We start from the raw sequence: 27,526 nt of genomic DNA on the forward strand, positions 1-27,526 counted from the left end.
AAATATGGGCCTGAGCACTGACACATGGCTGACCAGGCAGTTAATTAGGATGGCTAATCAGAGCAGACCCTGGGACAGTTTTGGCTTGTGCCAACTAACATTTTCCCAGGTGATGCACAAGAAGGTTCAGGTTAGCACAGGACAATTACACCTGTTAGTCTGGATGCAGCCATCCTGTTTTGCAAGGTAAGAGAGTCACATAGTTGTATTTACTAGTATGAATCTAGCCAACAGCAGTGAAGCCAGAAACCCAGTTTTAATGTAATGAAGCTGGTAAAAGAGAGACATTTAAAGCCTGATATGAAAGGATATATTTCCAAAGAACTGTACAACGTTTGGAAGTATAACACATCCAGCAGAATTAAAGAGCCCCTGTAATTCATCTTGCTTTACAGTGACTAGAACAGGGGGCCCATGTGGCCCATGCAGACGTGTGACCTCCACACGTGGAGCATTTTTAAGTGGAAAGAGGCCCCTGTTAAGTTATAAATATATAATCATATTCTTTTTTCTTTCTTTCTTTCTTTTTTCCTACTATGCACCTTATATTTTCTGTCACTAATAGTCCAAATAGGTTTGCATCGGTCATGAGAGCAGGTACTGTGTATTTGTCCTTAATCTAAATAATTATTTATTATACTTGTTGCAAATGGATAATAATAACCTTTACAATTTTTAAGATGAGAGGATTAGTTTATTTTAAATATGCAGGTCGTAATTATGATGGTTTTGGTCACAAGCAGCATAGTTAGTTAGACCCGCTAAGTGACAAACTGCCTGTAATCCGAGCTTGCTTCTCTCAAGAAGGAAGCCTAAGCCACTAGATGGCATCATGTAGTCACTTACAAAGTATAGGAAGGCACAGAATTCTAGTAACATATACAGATAACATGAAAATCTATAGGCATTGCTGCACTACAAGACACCTTTTTGTTTTCAAGAAGTAGTAAAATGATCGTACAACTTCTAATGCAAGATCACTCAACTCATTGCAAGATCAGGACACAAAATACGAAAATTGAGTATTGTTTTGTGACAGCATGCTAGTAATCACTAGATTAACTCAGACTAGCAGTAAATGCACGTTTAAAATGGTATCTGTGAAAAATGTAGTAATATTAGAAGTGGGGACAAATGACAAAGGTATTGTAAGTGCAATGCACTCGCACAATGTATGACTTCTTCTTCAGTTCCTCCATTTGCATTCAGCCTTGATTTACAGCTATAGATAGGCCTCAGTTAAAAGTCTGGAGATGAATAACTCCAAACCCTGATGAAGTTCGACACTCAGTTCCAATTAGGAATTTTGCAAATGTTCCGCATCCTCAGAATGGAACTAACTCCTAGAACTGATTATTCAGGAACTTGAGCGTGCTTGAAAGGCAGCCTCAGATCCAAATTTTGCAGGGTCAGTATATTTCTCCCAAGACAACTGCAACCCCTGGGACTTTTTTAACAAAGACTATTCAGTTTAGTAGTTGCTACGATGGCTTCATAATGAGAGAAAATGTCCATGAGAAACTAATTTTCAAATGCCTCAGTTCTGCAGACAATGCCTGTAGCCCACAGGCTTGTCCTATTAATAATGACCTCAATTCTGACCAGTTCTGAAGAGGCATATAACTCTCATTTGTTCGTCTTTATAAAGGAGGGCAAATTTAGCTTCTAAATTTCTTGAGAATTTTGATTAAAATGCCCATTTTAATTATACATCTTGTTTCATAGATAGTTTAAGTTCCTCACAAATTTCTTATTTCTGAAGTGTATTAAATACACTTGTCTATAAAACAAAACGATCCTTAACTTGAGCAAACTGTGTAGTCCTTTTCCACTTTACTGGATTAATGAGTCCTGACACTATTTAAGGTGACGCTCTGTCTGAATTCCCAGTGTGTCAGATCCCTACACTACATTGCCTGACTGAGGAGGGAAAAGCCTACCCATGGAGTCCATGATGTGTGAACATCCCATCATGGGGTGGAGAGGGCTTGCAGTGCACAGCTGCGGATTGGGAATGTGCCTGCCGGTGGGGCTTCTCTGAGCCAAGGGCCACACGAAGTGACAACCCTGCTGAGTGTCCCCATTAGCCTGTAATGTTGTGCAGAAGTGCGGCTGGCTTTATGGGACAAGGCAGCCCAGGACACACAGCGTGCCCGGGCTGCGGCAGGCAACTGCTGATCCTTGAGCTGCAAGTGCGGCAGTGGGAGAACGTGAAATGCCCGTCAAATGGCTGTCGTGCTCTGTGTGTGGTACCTGACAGGTCTGCTCACAGGAAAGAGATGTTGTTCCCAGTAGCACCTACACTTTTTTTTTTTCCAAATTAAGGAGTCTTCAAGACAACTGCAGTTTGGTGATACTTAGATCAAACGGTCTGTTGGTATTGGTACAACTAGGAAGCAGAGAGATACATCAGGTAGAAATCTTACATTGTAGTTCTTACATCTTTCAGACCCAGGAAGCTGTTGAAGTCTGCCGACAGCCTTTTTAGTGAATGCTTCAGCAGGCAAAGTCTTCAGTGGGTCAGTACAGGAAGAAGCTTTCCATCCTCTAAACTTTTAATATTTATCGTTTGGATATGTGAACAGAAGATATATATATATATATGTATATATATGTACACATTTAGATTTTAATTCTTTTTAAGATTAACCTAATAAAGTCTCATGCAAATTCAGGTGTAATAAGCAGTCTATTCTTTCACACCTTCACAATAATTCAGTATACACAGGACAGTATACTGGCATAATATCCACTATTTAGCACACTGGAACTTACACACACCAATGTAGCCTAGCATGATAAGTCTGTCTGCTACTAGACATAAGTCTTTCTGAGACAACTTAGTTTTCTTCTGGCTATATATATATATGTATATATACACACACACACACACACACATATGTATACATAATGTATATACTGAATATGATGTAATATACTCTATAAAGATTTGATGCGCATAAGGCTTGGATCTGACTCTTTAAACTTTCCTGAGATAACCAAGGCACTTCCTAGAGGTTTTAGTGTATTGTGCTCTTACGCTGTTACTTTTTTGTAATGACTTTAGCTGACGTAAGCATGACCATAGATTTTAAGTACATCAAGCTCAAGCTCAAGTTAAAACTTGGAGAAAAATATTACTAGCTTAACTTGTTCCCAGAGTATGCCTCATGTGTATGTTACCTTCAAAGAATATTTACAAGCAATTATATGAATGGTAAAGAAATGATTCCTTTGCTTTTTTATCTATTATTACTTCTATGCACATAAAATTCATTTATTATTTATTATTGTGAAAGATACTGTTTTTCACTGCTATAGAAGCTTTTCCAAATTCACTAAATGAATTAATTGTCTGAGAAACAATATAAGTAGTATATGTATTCATTAGCTTTGTTGAAATGGATTATAGGAGACTCATCAAGAACCTAAGTTTTTTCCAATCAAAAACTTTCAAGATCTAGTTATCTCTAAGCTTTAAGTTCTAAACAGCTCTAAGCTGTGGCATAAGAAGGACCCTTTAGTCAATAGGTATCAATAGTCTTCACTGTCTGTGCCATCATTTTCTGGCTAGACAGAATAGCTGAAGAAGAAAATAGAAAATGAGGGACATTAAACGTAAAGAAAATGGTGAAGCCTTGTGAACAGAAAACTAGCTGTTTAAAACAGCTGCTTAAACAAAAATTTCAAGATGTGGAGGAAATCAGTTTTATTTTCAGGGGATATAGAGAGATACCTGGGATCTCAAAGCAACAGATGCCAAAGATGGCAAAGGTGAGAATCATTTCATCTAATTTCAGACATCAGTGATAGAGACATCTGATTTAAGCTTAGCACCTTATGGTCGCTGAAACGGAATAAACACTTTTAGGGAGTAATTTCACTGACTGTATTGGCAGGAGAGGAGCTGCACCTTAGAAATTAGACAGCTGTTAATACACAGGGAGTCTGGACCTAGCTCAGAAGCATGTATGTACACTATAGATTTCTATATTAGTCCAGTTGAATCCTAAGCTGATCATAACATAGGTGATCCACAGTATGGATACAGTATATTTGTAATGTAATGGCAATGGGGGTTGTCTCTAGCTGTTCAGATCAGAGTCTGGGGAAAAGACCCTCCTGCCCCTGTTTGCCCCTCCTTCTTCCAGAAATTCTATTGATTTCAAATTCAAACCATGTTAAACCTATAGGCATTTGGTACCAAATGAATAAATCTGGGAACATTCATACTGCAATTTATTGACATCTTTCTACTTACACTACAATACATAGTTATCTCAAAGTCACTATGGTTGTTTTCCTTCCATTTAATGTGAAGTTCATTGGCTGAAGCCCAAAGCAGCAAAAACTACCCTAAAGACTGGAGTATCTAATCTAAGTGTCTTCTGTTCATGTATTAGATTTCTCACAACTGCACTCCTAATATAAAGAGCAATTGTTGGATTTCTTACTCTGACCAGAAACATAAAGGATGCATTTCCATGTGGCTACTGTTAGTAGTGTCCCACATTAATCTCAGACGTGGTGTAGGAAGACCAGTATTTTCATAATACACTGAAAAGCAGTAATGTACAGTTTGTTAAACTGATGGAGCTAGACAAGTAACACAACTTAATTGGAGAAACCACTATGCTGGGTTTTTAACAAGTTGTGCATTGCTATTTTAAAATGAGATATACTATGGATAGGATGAGAAGCTTTAGAAGTTGTGGGCAGTCCAGGGCAATGTGCATTACTGTGATTTCAATTTTTGCTAAGGTGAAAGCTGACTTACTCTTTTTGGTAGCTGAACAGAAGAAAAACCTGTTTACATTCCGGAGGAATTCATTTCATGATTGTGGTGAAGTCAAAGAAGAGGAATTTGGGAGGGTTTGCTCATTAGTGATCTTCCAGAATAATATTTTGATGCTTCTTCTTTTTTCTTTTTTGCGCTTTAACACATCTATTTTTATTCAAATAGCATAGAAAACAACAATCTATTGTCCATCTTTGTTTCTGAAGTTGTTTTTATTTTATAAATATGGTTACTATGGCTGTGCTTATTCTGTTCTAACAGGCAAGTAATTTCATAGTAAAATTCTCATATGTGAAGATAATGATTTTGGAGAATTTTTGAAAGTAGGAAAAGGGTGATTGAGTCAATTTATTCTGCTGCCTTCTCTTGTACTTACTTATGAAGAAGCCTAAGGCTAAACCTAGGAAGTCTGAAATATTTACATAAAAGAATAAGACGATGCTCATATTCAGTTCTATAAGTGGATTTAAAACATATTAGACCCATATATGTTTGGATTGGATTTTGTTCTTTGTAGAATCTCTCAAAAGTATAGAGCCTAATATTTTTGGAGTAGCTTGTTCTTCCATTCATTCTTGCAATGTATCCATGAAAAAAAGATTGGGATAGAGAAAATGGACATGCAGTAGCGTTAAAGAAAAAAGCAGAGAATCACTGATAACAAATGAGAGTGACTAAACAACTGGAGGTAAATGCCCTCTTGCTTCTATCATGACCTGAAGACAGACATGAAGGGCCCTCCTCCCACTGCACCTCTGCAAAAGTTTTATGGGGTTTGGTGGAGAAGGAGCTCAAAGTAAGGAGGATCTGCTCTTCACTGGGAAGTGAATCCCTTTCTCTTCAAGGTGAGGTGTTTCCCTGGTTGTCACTAGTCCTCCCAATCTCCTTTTCCTCCAGAACAGTGGAGGTGCTGCCTCTGTCCAGTTGAGCGCTACTTGTAATTCAAACCTTGACCATCTTTTGCTTTTATGTGAGTCTGCTATACTCAACTACTGATCAGCCCTTCATATTCAAGAGGGAAGAAGTGTAGCAGGCAGCAGCTCAAGATCTATATCCTTTCCTACTGTGATAATAAAACTTCTCACATGTAGCTCTCCTTTTACACCCCCCTCAGTTTTACTTCTTGCATTCTGATAGTTTGAGATCAGTAGTTTGATTGCCTGGGAATGCCACATGTTACCAACAGGAAACTATTCACACATACCTTTGTCCAGGATCACTTTATCCGTTCTAGGTCTTCACAGGGTGTGAGAGGCCTGTGGAGTAAGTCCCACTTTCAAACCTCTATGCTTCTTTCTAGTGCACTATTTTATCCCGAGGCCCTAATCCAAAAGCAAATGCAAAGGCCACAGTTATTTTCTTTATTTTTCTCTGGATATTTTTCCTATGCTTCCTGAAGGAGTGCAAGGAATATTTCTTTTGTAGTTTGAACACAATGATTAGGGTGGTCCTGTGAGTACAAAATGCTTATATGGGCTGAAACAGACAGAAAGATGATTAGTTACCTGCCCAACATCTTTACTATACACAAAGATATATTGCCCCTTCCTCTCTGCTGCTCCCTACCAAAAAGAAAATGCTCTGAAGACACAACATTCATACAATATTTTGGCTTTTTAGAAATGACTGTTGCCCTCAGACTGTCTTCAACATTTGAGTTAAAGTCTTTCTCTCAGGCCTGACTGAAGCTAGAGTGTTTGCAGTAATCTATGTCCACAGGAAGATACTTTCTACTTCAGTGTAGGACTGAACTGGCATTAATTATCAGTACAGAAAACTATTTAAAATCCTTATTATTTCACTTTATTTTTCTCATCATATTTCTCTTCTGATACTATAATCCATGAGCATGTCTTTTGCCCTGATGATTCTTGAAGGTCATTTAGATGCTTGGAGGCAAACTGGTTTATTAACTTTATGAATTTATATACCTTCCCATATATAAGTAGCTGAAAAATCAAATCATCATATTTGTAGCTAAAGGCCTACTGGGACAGTGACCCCACACCCCGTGTGTGTGACTGTCTCTTGCTTTACGTGAAGGCCCTTGTTTTTGTTAATATATGGTAGAAATAAACCTCAGAGCAAGTAAAGACTTGAAGCTCATACTCTTGTGCTAAAGGGTGTTTATTGTTCTTGGATTTGGAGCGACTTACATTTAACGATGGCTGTCAGCTGGCAGAGGGAGCTAAACTGGTTGCTCAAAACAGCCATTTATTGCAAGGGAGGGTCTGCCTAGGTTCTTCAGCTGCTCTCATCGTTGCAGCTTCTACGTTTCTACCACACAGTATCGACTGCGCTAGCTGTCCGTCCCATCTCTCATCTGGTATCTGTTCTTGCCTGCATTAAGACAGGTTTCCAATTTCTTCCCTCTCCTCGTTGCTTTGTTTGTTTGTCTGCTTCCCTCGCAGGCTCTTCTCTTGGCTTTGTCAGCGTGTGGCTTTACAGAGAAGGTTCACCTACTAATATTCTGGGTGAAGGACAGGGGGCTCTCCTTTAGCAGATTTTTCCTCTTTCTTTGACTAGCAAGCAATTCTTTGGGTTTCTTTTGTAGAGCGTTGCAGTTATACAAAGCAACCACATCCTTCAGCAAGTGGCATTAATCTTCCCATCTGTCTTCAGGTGCCCAAGTTCTGCTTCCGCACTTTATTGTCCTCTGTTGAGAATTGTTTATTTTGGTTGTTTTGAAATGTTCTGACTTGCAGTGTTTTTAACTTAAAAAGGCCATATTGTTCCATTCTGTTTGACTTAATTCCCAATTATGTGACTATGGTCTGGAGCATTTTAGCTCTTTTATCTATTGCTTGTTTTGTTAAGGGTAAGCTGTGCCCAAAAAACTCTTAGTGATGGTGCCCATGGAGGTTTCACTGGAGATTTTTTTTTTAATATCTCAACCTGTCACACATGCAGCACTAAAAAGAAAGCAGTGCAGAAGCACTTAGTGGATGAACTACAGGGCAACCTTTTGACAGATATATAGAAGAATAATTTGAGATTCACGAGAGTCTTCTTGACTTCCTGGAAGGATTTACTTAGACCTGAAGGAAAAAGAATCCTGCTTAGTACAAAAGAGTTGTAGGAAAAACATGACTAAACAAAGTAAGCCTAAATTTTAAAAGGTATATATGTGGGAGGGAAGCACAAAACACTTAGAAATCTTGGCCTCCTGCCTTCTGTAAAAGGAGGAATGCAAGGATAATATTTGCCAAAAAGAGATCTGTTTCTTGTTAAAGGAAACAGGATTAATAAAAATTCTAGGAATAATACAAGAGAAGTAACATAAAGCCAATCACCTCTGAATATATAACAACTGAATCATTTATATCTTATATCTTATAAAGAATCAAGAGATTCTTTAAACTTTTCTTAGATAGTTAAACTCTGACTTTTAAAAGCAGCTGGATATTGCTCTATTCAGTATTGGAAGACTTGTACCACTTAAATGGTGAGCAAAGCACTAACAAACAGTTTGAACAACTAGCAGTACAGCTTGCTGCCTGGTCCTGTTTTATTTAGCAATACACTTGTTGTGAAGATTTAGGTCTTGACCCGACAGAAGTCTTGAAAATATGAAAAGAACAAAAATTCCATGAATTTCTGGAAAAATGGAATTATATGCTTTATTTACTTTCTTGTCTAAACTAAACTATTTATTTTTAAAAAGATGTTATGTACAATAGCTCATGAAAAATACCACTAGATATACTCATGAAATAAATATAAATTATTTACTCTGCAATAGTGATAAAATAAGATACAGAGTTGTGCTGCAGACTAGATTCTTCTTACATTACTTTACCATCAAAAATGAACGTTGAATCATTCGGGATGAAGTGGTTCACTTCTATTCATTACTAGAGGCAGCATGAACAACCAGCTCAGACTGTGTGCCTACCTTCATGGCTGAAATTAGGTGAGGTGAAATCTGCACTGAAGTACTGTGCATTTTGTGTGTGGACACCTTTTGAAAAAATGTTGCAAGTAGAAAGTAGCAGTATTTTTGATTTGTAAACAGCAAGATAGCCTAATAAAATAAACAACACAATTTCGTTACAGGTTTCTGGGGCCCATACTAGCTCTGACTGCCCTGCTCAGCAATCTTTTTGTTGTTATGCCTTTGGGCACTGAAAGAACGAATACTCAAGAATTAGCTGGATGTAGATCTACTTAAATTAACCAGGCATCAAATGAAAAAGAAGGAAACCTACATGGCTGATCAGTGGTGATTGCTGCTTGCATTCGATCTAGCATGTACCTCTTTCTGTTGAAGTTGCTTGTATGTCGAAAAACCAATAGCTTTGTGGATATAGAATGTTTAAGGTACTTTATTTTCCTCCCTTCTAGCTTCTAGGTAGAAGTACCTTGCTAGGCGTTCTGCAGTGCTCTTGCTACCACAGCTTCAGGTTCATCTGCGTATTCCCTCTCTCGATTCCTGCACTGTGCACCATCACATTTCCCTATTGCCTTGGGACGCCCAGTCTCACCTCCTGTCTCATTCAGTTTCTCTAAAGACTGTAGTCTTATTTAGAAGGACTGAGAGGAACCTCTGGTAACTTTCTTCTCAGTAATTTGATTTAGTAGGCAGGTATTGGGCACTAATCTGTAGCGAGATTATCAGAGGTGCATTGTAGTTGTGGTTCAGAAAGGTTTCTGAGCAATGGCATAGTCAATATATGTAGACAAAATGGAGTTATATTCATCAATTTGCTCTTTGCACTATGAGCGTGCAGTTTCAGTCAGTCAGATACTGATGCGAAGATAATGATCCTGGTCTCCTCTCACTGCTTTGATGCTGTGTTCTTCCCTGGATGATGCTCTAGCATGTTGTGTTGTAGTCGGAGTGAAAGCAGCAGATTTAATATTCAGTGTGAACGTATTATCATTTGAACTTTTTCTGTTATTCCAACTTCTGACTGCTTGCTAATAACAGGAATAGCATTTGGGGTTTTTTACAAAGAACATTTTCCAACAGGTATGTTTTAAAAATCCATATCCTCCTGATGCTTACAAAATAAAGTAGTTGTATAGTTTTAGGGCCAAAACATGCATAAAGATTATATGCTAATATTGAAAGGTAAGGGCAAAGCAGACTCTAGAGCAATGAAAGATTTTTGTCAAATTTCCTATTTTCATCCTCATTTGTTACGGGTAAAACAAAAATCAATAAAAGGCAAAGCACTTCCCTCCCAAAGCTTCCCAGTAAGCTGTGTGCTTAGAGAACATCACTGCTTAAAAAGAAGGCATTCTGAATGAGCATTTCATTTCTGAGCATCATTGGCAAGCAATGTATCTTCAGGCAAATGAATGGAACAGTAATTTAACTGAGCCCTCTTCAATACTGTTCACCAAATTCTCAAATAATAGGAAGTAGAAAGAAGTGCTTCAGCAGGTTCCTCTTCCCACAACTATGAAATAAAACCACAAAGAGTGAATTATGGCAAATCTACAGTGGTATCTAGAGAACAGGGCCTATTTTTTGCTGAACAGTTTGAGAGAAGCAAGAGTTATTTTACATATAGCCTTATTTTCTTTGTATTTAGACCAGCATGCTCTTGGTACTTCATGGAGATTGTATTCTTGGATTTCAAAACCCTGCTTCTGGCCCCTTGCAGAGATGCTCTTCAAGAATGAATTAATGTCTGCACCTAAATACCTTATCCCTTCCCTTTTGTGCTCCTCACACAAATCATTCTTGCAAATGCGATGGCTGTCTTCCAGAAAGGTGCATGCATACAATGCACTAATGGTATTGGAGACAGTTCTTCATAAAGAAGTTAATTGGACTGTTGTTTGCATCTGGAGTACATCCATGGCTCATTTCTGGGGAATCTTGTCCTTAGGTTTTCAGGAAAATAAAATTAGAAAAAGCTACCCCTGCAGCTTCATGCTTTTCCAAATACATAACTCTAGGCAGGTACCTATTTTGAAGCTATTTGGATGCTTATACATGTGTTAGCCAATCCTTTCTCTTCAGCAATTGAAGTTCTACGGGTCCACAGAGAGTGTAATAATGAATTTAGGCTTCAGTCAATAAAATCTAACGAATACTAACGATACAAGACTGTTATCTTACAATGTCTTAAGCAAAGTAAGGTATGACCAGTCAGCACATGAATTAAAGCTTGTAAATGAAGAAGTGAGTTGATGACAAAAAACAGTGTTTTGTGGGAAACGCACTGCAGCCTAGGGCTGTGCAGTGGAAAGAGCCCCGAGCACAAGGCAGGACATGTGGTGCTGACCTGGCTGCGGGGCGACAGCCCCCGCCAGTCCTCTTCCATGAAGTAACCCTGACTTGTAGGTAGGTGGCACTGTATTCTTGGAGATGTCCAAACCATAACTTGACCTCCTGTAGACATCCAAGAGTTCAGGTCACTACAAGGAGAGGGATGCTAATCTTGGTGATCTCGTCCTTAGGAGTCCTAGCTTTAATAACGCATTCAGCTGATCTGTTTTGTTCAGAGAAATTATTCTGTTACTCCTGTCCTGCATATTTATTGTGTAATATTCCTAGTTTACACCTCAGACACTGCTGCATTTCCTTTGAGGATGACTTGTTCATATTACAGGGGAGAGATCTGGTAAAGAGCAAATCTGCAGCAGAGGAATCTTACCAAATTCTGTCAATATTTGTAATGTTAAGTAATTACCATAAAGGAATTTCATCTATTTGGTCATTCCAGTTTCCCTATAAGCTGATGGAGTACTGAAGAGAAGATAGCACGAAGAATTGAAGCCATCTTAAGGATAAATGGCCAGTCTCCACTGGTGCAAAACAGCTGTTGATCTATTGACTGTAATTAAGCTACAGTTTTCTGTTCCACAGCTTGTGAGATTTTCAAAAACAGTAGGACGCTAAGTACATTGAACAAAATTAAGATGAACTACAAGGAGAAGAATGTTTTGTTAGGTCTTACTCCATTAAAAGTATGCATTCATATTATATAAAAGTATAAGTTCATGTTTGTTTGATTAATAGCAAACTTTATAATATCCTTTGCATGTGCTACTGATAATTACCTATGTGTAGTTGCTATCTCCCTATTCCTTTCCAAGTTCTTTTTCAATTAAAAAGATCTTTAGAAAAGTGAGCTTCATACTTATATTAAATACAAGATGATATTTACATTACATTACAAAATTCTGTAGCAATTTTGTGGAGTACCCTTCATGGTTGAAGAGTGCACAAACAATCCTCAGAAAATACAGGACTACTGGCATTCAGTGCAACATATCGTCATGAGATAATTCAAAAAACACATTCCAGGTGTCCTTTCAAGGAAATATTTAAGTCTGGAAATGATATTCTATTTTTGTCTATATTTATCCATATTTATCTGATGAAGAATCTAATGTCACAGGCTTAGAATAGTAGGGTGCTTGCTTATTTGCTTGATTATTTTTAATGACTGTAGGCAATTTGCAAAGGTCCTTTCATAATATGCAAATATGTGCTAATGAAGAGTAAAAAGTTCACTGTATTTAGCTCATAAAAGAGAAGGCTCAGAATTGACTTGATCATAATTTATAATGACCTGCATAAGGAAAAGTCATTCAGAATGGTTTTAACTCTGTGGTCCAAGGACATCTGTATACTGTTTTGAAGGGGGGCAAAAAAAAAAAAAAAAAAAAAAAAAAAAAAAAAAAGGACAGAAAAAACAAGGCTAGTTCCTATAAGCCTAATTTTTCTCTGCAGGGGCGTGTGTCTCCACAGGAAAATTTTTAGAAGTCCACAAATCAAGAGAGTTTGAAGGCTGCTAGTTTGAAGGCCAGGACTTGCAGTCCGGTGGGCTAGGAGATAAAGTCAGCCAACCTCAAACTGGAAATAAATTGTGAAATTTGATTTGCTTGAAATAATACATAACTGGATCACGTTATACTTTAATGTGGCAGATTGTCCCTATTTGATTTATCTAATATGTCTAAAATATGTTCTTTATTCACTAAAAATTACTGCTTTGCATGAGGAAAATTCCACAGGCTTTCTTGTGTGGGAGGCTTTATTAGATTATCAGAATAGTTTACTCTGGCCTTAAAAGCAATTAAACCCTGTGCAGCTCATTTTTATCATAGTCTTTGAGCATGTTGCATACCACTCCTGGGGTGTGGCAGCAGACCAAGTAAGATGATTTGCTCCAGTTGCGGTGACCTGAGCTAGCATTTTCCTCCAGACTTGCACTTTGGGCTGCCTCCACCTGACTGAGCTGTGAGCGGCAGGTTTTCAGGCTCTGAACTCAAAGTGTCCAAACATGATACTAATGTTATCAATATTTTTTCTGTCATTTGTCATAGACAGTGTCGTGCCCCTCTAAATTTGATGGGCCATTTGGCTTTCTTGATGAGGCTGTACATCTTGTCTCTACTCATCTTTGAATTATTCCCCACTTCATTTGGAGAAGGCTTATGAAATGTCAGCATTTTTGTTGGCACAATGCAGAAATATAAAATCTAAAATAACAGAAATGGCCAAACCTTTTGACATGTTTCTTTCATTTAAATTGCACAAAAAGTCCAAAATATGCTTGTTGAAAGATCAAGACAGTGTAAGAAGAATGGAAATTAAAGATACCTTCTTCTTATCTCACTGATAAAGTATGCAAAACTATTACAGGAAAGACTATAAAATGCCATTAAGTGTTCCTGGAAGTTTGCGACTGTGGCAAGGATCTTAAGCCATTGATTTTTTGATATGACAGACATGTTTACTGCTAACAAACTTAAGATTTAATGGCATATATTTTGCAGATAACATGAAAAGGGAGGAAGAGGTGTAAGGAAAAAATAAATAGCAGTGTTAATTATGCAATTGACTGTTAACTTCTATTTTTTCTTTCTTTTAGTAAAAGAATTAACATTTAAGAAAATATTTGGATTATGGAATGTCACAAAGTTTCATTACTTTCATTAATTTGTCAAGACTATAAAATAGACAACTAAATTAAACCTATGAGCTGAATGGCAGAAGTATGTTTTATTTTTTGATATTAAGGAAGCAGGTGGTTGGGCTGAGTATGTAGCAGATCTTATATCTAAAAAGCAATATCAACTTCTAGGACATGACAGTGGTATCTAGAAAAGTGAAAAAAGATACCTAAGCCTTGCAAAATATAGATTTGAGGGAATGGAGCCAAGATCAGATTAATTGAAACATGATTAACCTCCTTCCTGGCCATCTTACTGTAAGGCAGCACAAGTTAAACCATAAAGCAAAAAGAAAGCTAAAAGTATTATCAGAGTCTAAAATAATACAGCTTTTATGAAAATGAGCAATAGGACTTACTAAAGCAGAGTGTCAGAAGACCATGGTGCACTACTCTTCAAACAAAAGGAAAGTTAATTTTTAAAAGCTGAGATACTGATAACTCTTCAGTACATTTAAAGAGCCAACTTGAAGAACTAACTGTTCTTGTTTGCACAAAATTATGTATTTGGTAAAGCTCCTTAGGACATTAAGTTAATAAAATCTAAGACCATGTGGATAAATTTGTTTCTAATATATTGGTGCAATTAATTATGATGTAAAATAATTAAAAAGGGAAAAAGTAAAAAAGCTATATCCTTTGGATGCCAATATGACTTAAAAATTTTGATATAGTCAGATACTACAGTGATGAATAGCTAAGACAAAAATTGCATAATAATACTATTGTATGTATTCCAGAAAAAGCTTATTTACATGCACACATTTTAAGGTCAAGGGGGACTGGTAAGATCAGAAGAAAGATCTATTTTCTTCTTCCCTATAAAAAAACACCGATTTTCAGCCAGTAATTTCTGCCTCGAGCCCAGAATTTCTCTATAGCAGTATCGTCCAAATCTTTTATATTGACATTTCAGGTTGTAAAAAGTTTTCTTCCATTTTCTACTAAAATAAGTAGGGAGAAATGTAATAATGTGAACAACAACAATCCTAAAAAATGGGTAATATGTATATGTATATGTATGCTCTGAGAGGCTAATACTGTACCTTGAAAATTTGCATACTGGAAATGGAGGAAGGAGATTTTCTTTGCTCAAGGTCCTATTTTCATTGTCCCTCTTGATTGCCTGATATGACTTCTCAGTTGAGAAGCTCTGCATTATAGCATATCTTATAGTAAGTCATCCATTCTTAATTAAAAGTACTTGTTCCTAGGAAACATGACCCAATTGTTAATAACTGTCACTGTCCAAAATATCTACCTTTCTCCTAATATGAGTTTTTCAAACTCCAGCTTCAGGCTTCTGGATCCACTATACCTTTCTTTGCTCAAACACCCTTCTGTCAACAATTTTGTTGTCATGCAGATATCTGTAGACCATAAGCAACATTTTAGGTTTTTCTAGGGATGTAATAAACAACTCAAACTTTTTCAGCCCTTCACTGTTGTGTGCATCTTCTATCCAGGCCATGTAACTTTTTTTTGAATACTTTTCAATTTCTCATCACTGATTTTGGAGCATGGCACTAGAGCAAGACAACATTTTTGCCTTCAACTGAGGCTGAGATGCTGAGAGTGAAGGCTGCTTTTGCCGTGCAAAATTTATAATCACTCTGTTAGGATTGTGATCAGTGGTGCAGAGTCTAGCTCGAGGCCTGTAGCTAGTGGAGTTCCCCAGGGCTCAGTACTGGGTCCCATTCCATTCAACTTCTTCATCAGTGACCTGGATGAGGGGACAGAGTGCCTCCTCAGCAGGTTTGCTGATGATCTCAAGCTGGGGGGAGTGGCTGACACACCTGAGGGCTGTGCTGCCATTCAGAGAGACCTGGACAGGCTGCAGAGCTGGATGGAGAGGAACCTCATGAAGTTCAACAAGGGCAAATGCAGGGTCCTGCACTTAGGGAGGAATAACTCCATGCACCAGTACAAGCTGGGGGCTGACCTGCTGGAAAGCAGCTCTGCATAGAAGGATCTGGAAGTGATGGTGGACAATTAGTTGACCATGAGCCAGCAATGTGCCCTTGTGGACAAGAAGGCCAATGGTGTCCTGGGGTGCATTAGGAAGAGTGTTGCCAGCAGCTCAAGGGAGGTGATCCTGCCCCTCTACTCAGCGCTGGGGAGGCCTCATCTCAAGTACTGTGTCCGGTTCTGGGCTCCAAGAGAGACATGGAGCTACTGGGGAGAGTCCAGCATAGGGCTACAAAGATGATCAGAGGGCTGGAGCATCTGCCCTATGGGGAACAGCTGCGAGAGCTGGGCCTCTTCAGCCTGGGGAAGAGAAGACTGAGGGGGGATCTTGTCAATGTCTGTAAATACCTTAAGGCATGGGGGGGGGAGGTCAAGGGGATGAGGCTGAACTCTTTTCAGAGGTGCTAAACAACAGGATACGAGGCAACAAGCACAAACTAAACCACAGGAAGTTCCGCCTGACCATGAGGGGGAATTTCTTCCCTGTGAGAGTGACGGAGCCCTGGCACAGGTTGCCCAGAGAGGTCGTGGAGTCTCCTTCTCTGGAGATAGTCAAAACCCACTTGGATGTGATGCTGTCTAACATGCTGTAGGTGACCCTGCTTGAGCGGGGGGGTGGGGGGGGGGTTGGACTAGATGATCTCCAGAGGTCCCTTCCAACCTCAACCATTCTGTGTGTTTGTATGTGATTCTTTATTTCCACTGCCAGATGTTTAAACTGCTGAAGAGGGCCTACATTTCTTTCCCATATAGTTCGTCAAAACTCATATCATCTGTCCCAAGACATTTTAGGCAATCTCACAGGAACCTGACTACTGCAAAATTAAATACAAATCTCTCCTCTATATCTGACACTAACATTAGCTCCAAAAAATGGCAATAGCTTTTGCTACTGCGCTTGTTCACTCTCTAGGGCCACATTCTGCCCCTTTGCTTCCATGGAGGAGTACATGTCTCTGGAAATAATCCTGTTGAAATAAGATCCTTGTAAAGTACTTTAATAGTCCACATTGGATAGGACCATAGAATTTGCTCTATTATGACCTTGAACGATTCAGATAGCTAGCACAAAAAAGATGGACTCATACAGAATTAAATGTCTTTAAGCAGAACTAATTGGTGGTAAAGATGCAGCATGTTTTACGACTAGTTCAGCATTGGCTCTAGCCTTTGGTGTTTTGATAGAAATAATGCTGGGAGCTTTGGCTTTCATTAAAAATTTTCTTAGAAGACTTTACTTTGGACTCTAGCATCCTGCGTTTTTCAATAAGGATATACCATACTTTCTAGACCTACTTGTACAAATTAAGAATGCCAGACTAAAAAGTCTATCAACATCTGTGGTCCTTTTTTTTCCTACTGTTATTCCCCATCCTCCACACACTATCTATTTATAATTATTTTTCCATCCAACCAATAGGGAAGATACTTAAATGTGAACCATTCTCATATTGTACAAAGTTTTACACTTCCATCAATGCAGAATAACTGTACTCTTTCCTATGCTAGAAGTTCTTATATTTTCCTCGATTCACTTGCAAAATCTTCTGAATTCCCCCATGTCTATGCTCAGATTCCTAGAATGTTACAAGAGTAATATCTGTGGTTTGCAGCTGGGGACTAAGATTGCAGTTGTGCAAGAGTGAGCAGACATGCATCAGCAGGTCACTATTGAAACCCACCCACAAGGGTTGGCAGCATAGGTTGCCAATCACCCTCCTAAGAAATTGCATTGTTTTCCACTCAGTGAGTGTACCACTAACTAATGGGAGAGAAATGTTGAGAATCATTTGGTTTCACTGAGATTTGTGAGCCAATTAATTGTTATGTTTGCCTGATTGCTGTAGTTTAATGGATAAAGTACTATTAAAATTGCACTTTGAGAGATAAGTTAAGGCCACAACAGCCCAAAAGATACTCATCTGATTGGAATACCTCAGTTTGACATGGAAGAACAAAATTAGATGTTCTTTATAAAATATGGGTAATATGTAACATTTAAATTCAAAGTGTAAGCATGCTACACTAAGCTTTGTGCCAAGACATTATCTGTTTTTACAATAATCTTCCAAATAGCTGTTTCTGTAAAATAGAAGACTTCATATTTTTACATATTCCAGCTATTCTGTCCAAGTCAAATATTTAAATGGACAACAAGAGATTAGTGATTATTACTTGGTCACCAAAATAAAATCTGTTTGACACATTGGGAACATCTGGGGCATTTATAAATGCACTGTCAGTGTGATATTGGAATATCAGTTACTTGACATTAGTTTCCTATATGTTGAAATCACCACGAAGAGCATGACACCTTTTTGCTACCCATCCTACAATTTGCACAGTGACCCAGCATCACTCATGGGTATTGTTATGACTGGCTTGAATCTCTTGCTTTTGCTCAGAAAGAACTGGGTGCCTTCATGGACAAAGATCAATGAGCAAATTGGCTAGTACCTTTCTCCTTCCTTCCTCTCTTCCTTCCTTCCTTTCTTCCTTTCTTCTTCCCTCCCTCCCTCCTCATCTACCTCCAGATGATGATGGCAAACTGTTACTTGGGATAAGCTTTCTGAAAGATGTCCATTTTGTATATCTCTCTGAAGCACAGCTCTGATCAGAAGAGAGCTGTTGAGGTGAGGAGTTTTCCTTGCCAAGGACATTTCCAGGGACTGTTTTCACAGGAGTTAGTATAACTTTCCTCTGCAGTCTGACATCTGAGAAGTCTTTGGAGAGCCTTGATATCATGGTAGTTTGTAGGCTGAAAAGCTGCGCGATATAATTATTGTCCCCATGATTAAGAGACTTAAGGCTTAGAACTAAAATCAGTTATTAGATCCAGAAGCAAGTGTGGATACAATAAAATGTACACAACCCTGGAGTGATATGTCCCTAAAGCTCCTTCTTGCCTGCTGCATATCAAACTAATTGGGGGTTTTGTGGCTTTTCTTTTCTTCTCCAGTAAGTGTTAGAGACAGCAGGAATTACTGTAGGAAGCTCTTGGTCTGGAAGAATCGGGTTGTCTTTGGAATAAATATCACATTGAAAGTTTTCCAACCTAAGCCTTTTATTAATTTCTCTATGTCATCTTAATATATTTAAGCTGTGTAAAAATATGCTATGAAAAGTTCTCCCCACGTGTGCTTTTTCCTCAAGTGAAGTGCATACCTTTCAAATTATAAACTTCCTACATGTCCTAGGAAACTCCTCACTGTATAAATAATTGAACTCATCTGCTGTGAACACAAGTATTCTTTCTCTACCAGTCTAAAATATATGCCTAAATGCACAACTTGTATTTAGTGCTTTAAATAGTAATTACTTCCGTGAAGTCACTGGAAGCCTTAAAAGGATTTGACAGTTTCTCCGCAATCTTTCGGTGACTGTAGTAGCTGGGCTGTGCAGTGCTACATCCACTGATAATTCAGCAGCTGAGGAACTCAGTAAAGCCTGCTCCAAACTTCTCAGCTGTTGACAGGCTTGACTTGCTGAGAACACTGGTTAAATATAGCACACGCGAGCTGAGCTCAACAAAGTCATTGCTGTAACACTGTGCGAAGAGACCAGAAGAGGGGAAATACAATCTGAGAACTAAACTGCCAAAGCCTAACACCACCTAGCAACAGTTGAAAAAACTTTTAAACAAAAGTCTGGGTGAGACACCGACAGAGTATACCCCTACTTCTCCTGCCTGGGATTTCTGTGAGAGCGGCTACGGTCTTCTGTTCTCTACCCTCTTGCCTTCACCACTTCAGCTGCTGGTGGACCTAGAAAAGTGGGAAAAGTTTCTCTCTTTGTGTTCTCCTGGGCTGGATCAGGCTAATACTGTGGGACAAGCTGCTGCAATCTTGAGGGGTGAAGGATATATTCCTAGGTTCTTCTTGCTCCCAGGTAAGACTTGGCTAACTGTTCTTAGTGGATTCTTTTTACAAGAAGTGATTTTCTTTTCTAATGGTTGCTGTTTCCTTCTATGAACAATATTCTGCATGAACTGAAAACTTCAGCAGAGAAAAGTTGGGATAGCAGGTTTGGATGTTTTGTTTTTTGCTCTTTCATCACAGAAAAAATGCTCAGATAATTTTTGTAATTTTTAGAACAAAGAGTAATCAAGTAGGTAGTAACAGTATGAAAAAAAAATGTATGGCTTTTGACAAAGATCTTGTCTTTTCTGCTCATGTTCTGACAGAAGACAAACTAAGATTTAAGAACAAAATACATATCCTCCCTTACCAGTGATAGTTTAATAGCTAATTAAAAGACAGTAACAGCCTCTGTGGTAAGAGGAAATAGCCATTCAGTAACTGCATTAACTGAACATTTTGTGACCTAGTGCACTTGTATTTTTCTTTCCTGAATAACATCAAGTGCACAGACACACCTGGTACATTTTGTACTACCCTTGTGACAGCAGGTCTTGGTTCTTCTCCTTGTACTTATTTATATAGCACAAGCATTAATCTCTGTTTGATTGATTCGCTTTATAACATAATCTTCCTAAAGAGTGACCTTACATTTGTTATACCCCAGTGTGCTTGAGCTGGCTGGTTGTTTGTAAAGTGACTGTTTCTTTTAGCAAAATAAATGAGAAACCAGTTCTCAGATCTTTCACCCCGACAGCACAATAGAAGCCTGTTTATCTGTGTGAAATGCATATCCTATGGTCACATAATGGTCGTGTAATTTAAGGGAGGAATTGCTTACCATGATTTGTGTATGTCTAAACTGACAAAAACTGTTTGGTCAATTGAAGAATGAACATAATTTCCCCCAGTCTTTTAAAACTATATTATCCATGCAAAAGAAATTCAGTATCCACAAATTTTTAAAAGAAGCACTGATTATGAATTCATATTATATATGATATGTTATTCATATATAATATGAATTCAGTTATGAAGGCAAAGATGCAAAGAATGCATTTAACCCATGCAAAAACCCTAGTCAGGGATTTACGTAGAATTGTCTCAAATGAAAAATATTTGCCCTAAAGAAGGAAGGGACTAACTAAGTGGCCTATGCTGTTTGACACTTAGGCTAAGGGACTGCCTCAGGAAGATGAGAGTGTCTTGCTGTAGCTAAGTAATTCTAGGTTTGTCCCTACATACTATATAAATCACATGAGTACCACATCTTAGCAGTGACACGCTAACAGATTAGATAGATAGAATTAAAATATTTTGAGGCAACTTTGTGTTAGTGGTTGAGAATGTAACTGCCATGAAACAATAAAAGAAAGGAAGTATTAGGATAGACAAAAAATCTTAAAAACCAAAATAATGTAGTTCACATTGTCTGTCATAGCAAGGGGCACACTACTTAAGCACCTAACAGGAATGCTTTTGGTGGCTATGATTTAATATGATAATCATTATTATGGAATTACTATAGCCCTATGGTATCTAAAAGCTGAATCCCTCCTGGAAACTTTGATATTACTCTTTAATATAGACATTTCTTGAAAAAATTATTTTTCTTCAAAGCAACCTGTAGAATGAGAACTAAAACTGTGACAGTATGATGTGTACAGTTTTTGTCATCTGGACATTAGAGTGAAAATAACTTTCTTATTTTCATTGAATTAATTGGCAAACAATTAAAATTGTGGAGAAATATATCAATATGCATGGATGACAAAAACCATAAAAAATGCAGAAATTTTATGCTGATTACTGGTTGCTTTCTGTTTTTAGCTGTTGCTCAGCAAAATGTATGGTTTTATAATTTTACTTTTCTTGCACAATCTACCTACACTGAAGTTTTTAAAAGCAAAAGGCAAGTTTTGCCTTTGGACAGGACTATAGATTAGTTGCAAAAGCAACTTCCAATTTTAACACATGGAGTTGCAGTTTTAAATGCATCTGTCTTCCTTTCCATTTCAAAATGGGGAATGAGGCTAAAATTACTCTTCTCAACAGGTGTCCACAAAAAGGCTGTGAGATTGATTTTCCAATCAAAACTGTGGAATATGTAATGTGGCTATTCAACAGATGGTTTCATTTTTGAATAATAGCCAATTCTGCTAATGATTACAGTGAAACTAAGTTCAATTTTACATCAAATCAAAAAGTAATTTAGGTTTTGGCGGTATTCTCCTTCAGAGAGATTTTCTTGGAAGATAAATACACACAGCATACCCATTTATTTTTTCTGTTATATATTACTTTGATTTTGTTTTTATTCCCGTAGCCGTGGAAAATGAATGCTACCTTTCATGGTGCTAAAGACTGTATATCTCTCCCACTCTGAATCCACTTACAAACTCTGCCTGTGGCTCAGTTCTTTCACCTTCATTATAGCAATATTATAATTTATGGCCTCTTTTTGCCAGTCTAGCCACAGCTAAAGCTATCATCTTAAGTGAGTATTTTGTCATCCCATCACATCAAGAGTCTTTCAGTCTCTTTACAGAACCTCTAGTTCTTTTTTAACAACAGAATCCACAGACTTGAAACTCATCTTCAGACCCACTGCAGTTCCGTTCCAGCCTACATCCGCTGCGATTTAACCATGCTCCTCCTGCTTGTATGTGGTAGGCTATTGCCTTCCGCTCAGGTATTAACTGGTCCATCTTCTGTGTTAAAGGCTTTGTTAAACCTGAAGCTAATCTAGTGATGCGTGGTGCAAAGACTATGCTCGCTACTAATGGCGCTCTGCTGACCGAGGTAGGACTCCTGAAGATCTAGTTGTGCTTCCTGGCAGCAGGCTGTACCGTAAGCACAGTTCTTTCAGAAAATCTGCACTTTAGCAGTATGTCCTGTTTCGTTCCTCCAAGTCACAGTTTCATCAGCATAGCCATTTCCATAATAAATGCTTTTATTGATATAGGTGTATCAATAAAATGATCTTTTTGTTGGCACAGAATCATGCATATGTTTACTTTAAGGCTTTTGGTCTCATCTAACATAGTTGATGTGCCTCCAGGCATAAATTAAGAATGTGCCTCAGAGCTTTACTGAGTCAAAGGCCAAGATGATGCCACTGAATTCAAAGTGAGTTTTCTTTTGACTCCTCTCAAGGACATTTAACAAAATAGATAATCTATAGTCCTGTCCAAATAACTCTTTTTACCAAGAGATGATTAATTTTTCTCTTAATTTCCTCTTTCTTCTCCTTGTTTCTTATGAGCTGCTTTTGCAGTTTGCCATACTAATTTAAAAGGTAAATTAAATTTGGGAGCAGATATTTTGTCTTCCAGAATTCCAAAATGTCATTCAGAGAAATAGAGCTATAACTGTGTGTGAAGAAATCAGATGAAATAATAACACAAAAAAGAAGGAACTTTGCATTATCTATTCATATTTCCTATTTTACCAAAAGTGTTTAGTATCTAAGACATGGGAAAAAGCGATGAAAAATAAAAAGAGAAAATAGTTTATATGTGGTATGGTAATTATGTTATCTATTTAAACATTTCTTTACAAGAAGCACAAACACCCAGAATTTTCAACTTCAGCATATTATTCTGGTGCTTTCTGTTTTTTGAGCCTTCTCTCCTTTTATTTCTCTCAGGGTTTTCTGCTGCAAGTTTTTTTCCACTTTTACATATAATAGCAGCAAATTTCAGGCTCCACTTATTATGTAAGACTGACAAGATAAAGCAGAATTTGGGGAATATTGATTTTTCTTGATATTGGAGGATATTGGATAACTGAGGAAACAATTATTTAGTGAAGAGTTAATATTTCTTATCTTCTCTTTTCTCATTCAGAAGCTGGTAGTTGTACCAAATTAGTCATACTAGAAAATAAAGGATGTACAACAGTCTTGTAGTTACTCTTTGAGGTACTTAATTCCAGACAGCAGGAATAATTGTACCTATTTCCTCTTTGGGACTGGCAAAGGGAGTCTCCAGCCATGTTGGAGATCGCATGTCACCTGATGTGTTTGTTAAAAGTTTGCTTTTCTGGTCACTTGGTTAGAATTTTAATTTTTTGGATTTTTCAGCGACTCGTCCAGTTTCTGCAGATAACCTGTACTTTCCGTGTTACTTTTTAGTCTTACCATCTTAGCAAAAAAAGATACTAATATCAATACAGATACAGAGTCTTACTAAACTGGGACAATATTTTTGGTTTAATTGAGGATGGTTTTGCTCTCTCATTCTCTTTTTGCTTTAGTCCCCAAAATCTTTCCCAGAAGTAAAACATACAAATACATACAAGACATAAGGATGACATGTAAGATTACATAGATTGTGGTCACCATCAAAATGGTTTATACACTTCTCAAATACAGAGAAAGACACATTTCTTACCATTAAGAGCATTAAGAGCATATGGATATAAAAGCATAATTATGTGGTATTTTAGAACTATATTTTATAGTCCCATGCCATTGAAATGCATGATTTATCCTTGTCTACTTAGAAAGCAGTGTTCTGAGGCAAGGAGATGTTATTTATTGATTTTCCCCAGTTAATAGAAAATTGCTATATGTGATATCATAGAACAGAAAGGAAAATTAACAATTCTGCCATCCAGCTTCTTAATTTTGCAGCACTATCAAAGCTAAAAGTTAATCACAAATGTGTGCGTATGTGCCTGCACGTGTGCCTGCCTTTTATAAGAGAAGAAATGGGTTTTTGGCATTACAGAATGCATGGCTGAAGGAGTGGGACAAACACACATGAAGTGCAGGGAAACAGGCGGGAGCTTGTACTTTTTCCCTTAAATGGGCAACCTGACTCCTTGCTGTTAGCTGACACAAGCAAAGGGCTGTGTGAATTTAAAAGATTGCTGTAGGTTGTCCAAAAGAGTTTCATTTCAAAGCTGATAAAAAGTACTTAACATCTTAATAATGTGTGATTTGACCAGACTCATTCAGATATTAACCAGAGGGCTTTCAGAGCAAGAGCAAAAACCTCAATGAATATGCAATAACTATTTGAGTTTGATTTATATCCTTTAACAGCTCTTTAATACAGTAAGGATCGCGTTCTTTGCCTTTCCTTTTTGGGGAAATGGTGTCAGAGTGTATAATGTTAGTGATTTATGCTGTTGGAGGGCTTGCTCCAGTGCGTGTGTAAAAGTAGTATTTTGGAAGCTAAATCCATTTTCTATCCAAGGCTTGTAGGTTTGAAGTGAGGGGGGTGTCTAACCAATGTGTTATGGATGTGGCTAGCCAGAGTTACAGCTTCACTAACAAACTCAAAAAACAAAACAAAAAAAGTAGATTCTACTGTAGTGACAGAAAAGGAATTTTTAGAAAGTTTTTAAAGCTGCTCCTTTAAAAATAAAAAAAGTGTAGTTGAGTATGAAAGAAGTATCCTTGGTACAAGAATTTTCATAATAGTTTATCATCAGACTGATTGCATTTTTCAGAAAATATAAACCAAATGAATGCAACTGAAAGCAGTAGACTGCTAACATCAGTGTAATCGAGTTGCTGCCAACTTGCCTTGTTTATCTAAGAGATCTCTGTGAAAATAAGGTCTTTCCCACACAGGCATGAGTCATAGGCTGTAATGGGGCTAAGCAGACATGCTTCAGCTTTTTAATGTACACGTATCTAAACTAACCTGTTTTAGTGCCTGTTCCTGTAGCTAAATGAGATCTAGCTTGGCAACAGGAAGGGAGAAGTGGTGGTGAGTTCATGATGCTATTTCTGTGTAATAACCTGAATGCCTAAGGAAACGATGCAATTTCCATTTATTGGGAAAATTGCAGTTACTGTGACAACAAATAAACACTGAAGAAAAACACATGCAATTTATCCTCCAGTTCAAATTTCTAGTAGATGGGGTATTCCTAAAATCCCGTACTATCTAGTTATGCGACTCAAAGGACATTCTTATTTTTTAAGTAAGATTCAGATTGTTAAAGAAATATGCCTTTAAAAGACATAGGCAAGGACACAAATGAAAGGATGGCAAAGCACATCTGCTTAGCTATGGCTGACTCAGGGTTGCGCTGATCAGAACACACAGATTTTAGGCAGAAGTTTATCATGTTAAGGCTATTCAAATCCTGCTTCTGTGATCTCTAATTATCTCCAAAATCTCACTTGGCCAACCTCTGTAATCACCATAATGCTTGGACCTAACTTTTAAGGTATAGATCACAATAGTTCTTCTGTAGTGTCTCCCTACTCCTTTTATTCTTCTACAGAGACTCCTGCAATAAAAAGAAACTTAAATTATATTTTAGTAGATAGGGATGTTCAATCCGCAGCTCTGGTAAAATTCTTTAAAGAAAAGCAAACTTGCCTATATTTAACTCTGGACAGGAGGCAGACGAAAGGGGACAATGCCGTGCTAGACGTCAGACACAGGGCAGAACAAGATGTCCCTTCTGCACAGAGGAGCACGCATGGCAACAGAGCTCCTTAGCGCTGGAGGCACTGAGAGTTTGGAGGCAGCTGGCTGTGGGAACCACTGCTGCTTCAAGCAGCAGAAGCCAGAGACTCGGACCTAAGTCACCGAAGGTATCACGTTGCAAATAGTAAGAGGCCGAGTCACAGCAGCGTGTCCTATGGGACAGTCTTATCTCGGTGCTGCTTAAGGAACCCCAGAAGTAGATTTAGGTGGAACTAACTAACTTAAAACTCAGATCAGGATGCTCCGGGCCTTGGTTATTTTTCAGTTACCTTAGTTAATTTCAGGTCTTGCATCTTATCTGGATTGCCACGTTTTGAACATATGTGACTGAGAAATACTCTGGCAGTGATTATTATCAGTGTATTGAAATCTGTACTGTGGATGAGAGTAGAAAGCAACATAAACCACAGGCCTTGGGTCAGCACTTTCAAAGTAGGAAAAGAAGCAGTGTTTGTAATATTTTTGTTTGGTTTTATTATGTTTGCTGTGTTATATTCTAAAATAAGCATAATAAAACCTAAAAATCCTGGACATAATTTTCTATCCTAGTTTACTCAGCTTTTAGAATGCACTACATCTCCCTCCTCCTCCATCCCATATTCTGGTGGAAAGCCAGACATTTAGAGCTATGATGCCATAAGATGCCATCTTTCTGCAAAAGAATCCTGAAAAAATGTTAAAAATATTCTATCTTTATCTTTCCAGGCAGTCCAAAAAATTGAAAGGTTAGAGTGGAGATGGTAAATAATAAGTGAATAAGGAAGGAAAACAGAGATGCTGCTTCAGAGGAAGGAAACTTTTCTTACCAAACATCTTCCCAACCGTATTCTAGTCAGGAAAAGAAGATGGTGCACATACAGCAAGGACGATTCCCAGATGAGGTTCTGGGTAACCTGAGAAATGCTTAGGCTTTTTTATTACTATTATTTTTGGTTAGAAAAGCCCTTTCTCGTGGAAGCATTTACCTGGGAATAGCTACCGCAGCGTAAAGCAAAGAGCATCTTGTGGAACTCAAAAGGATGTGGCTGTCAGTCTTTCTATGTAGGAAACAGAAAGGCTTTTGGTAGAATGAACCAGCAGAGGATGTTTACCAAGGTGTTGACCAGTCCTATTAATATAAGATATCTCTCAGCTATTAACCATAATCCTTGGAAACAGACATTCTTTTTTTTCTTTCTAGGTGAATCAGAGAGTAATGTTCCTAAAACTAGACACTGTAACTAATACAGTTTGCCATCAGCAGCAGGGATGGGTGGAAAAAGACTAGGGAATTCCCACAGCTGATGGTGTACAGAGATCTTGCACCCCACTGAATTTGGCTAGGACTTGCTCAGCACTTGCTGCAGAGAAGAACTTGAGGAACTAATCTAACTTGCACACACAGGTCATCTGAATGACCCTTGAGGTTTTTCGGGTAACAGCTGCCCATGTACTACAGTGGGGGTTAGGGTAGTGAGATCTAGGAGGAAGGGATCATGCTCTGCAAGAGACCAGACAAATGAGAGAGATGAGAAATGCTGCAGCACGAGG

General features: G+C 38.0%; 1 protein-coding gene across 5 annotated transcripts in view; it reads left to right on the forward strand.

The window, feature by feature from the left end:
• Positions 1–19,114: 19,114 nt before the first annotated feature.
• The window catches only part of FILIP1 (filamin A interacting protein 1), a 110,635-nt gene continuing 102,223 nt past the window's right edge, over positions 19,115–27,526 (forward strand). For all 5 annotated transcript variants that reach the window (XR_009958021.1, XM_062572838.1, XM_062572840.1 and 2 more), the window contains exon 1: positions 19,115–19,572. The gene's annotated coding sequence lies outside the window, so the exon portion shown is untranslated. The remainder of the gene's footprint in view (positions 19,573–27,526) is intronic.

Source organism: Rhea pennata, chromosome 3 (genome assembly GCF_028389875.1).
Source record: "Rhea pennata isolate bPtePen1 chromosome 3, bPtePen1.pri, whole genome shotgun sequence".
Classification (NCBI taxonomy): domain Eukaryota; kingdom Metazoa; phylum Chordata; class Aves; order Rheiformes; family Rheidae; genus Rhea; species Rhea pennata.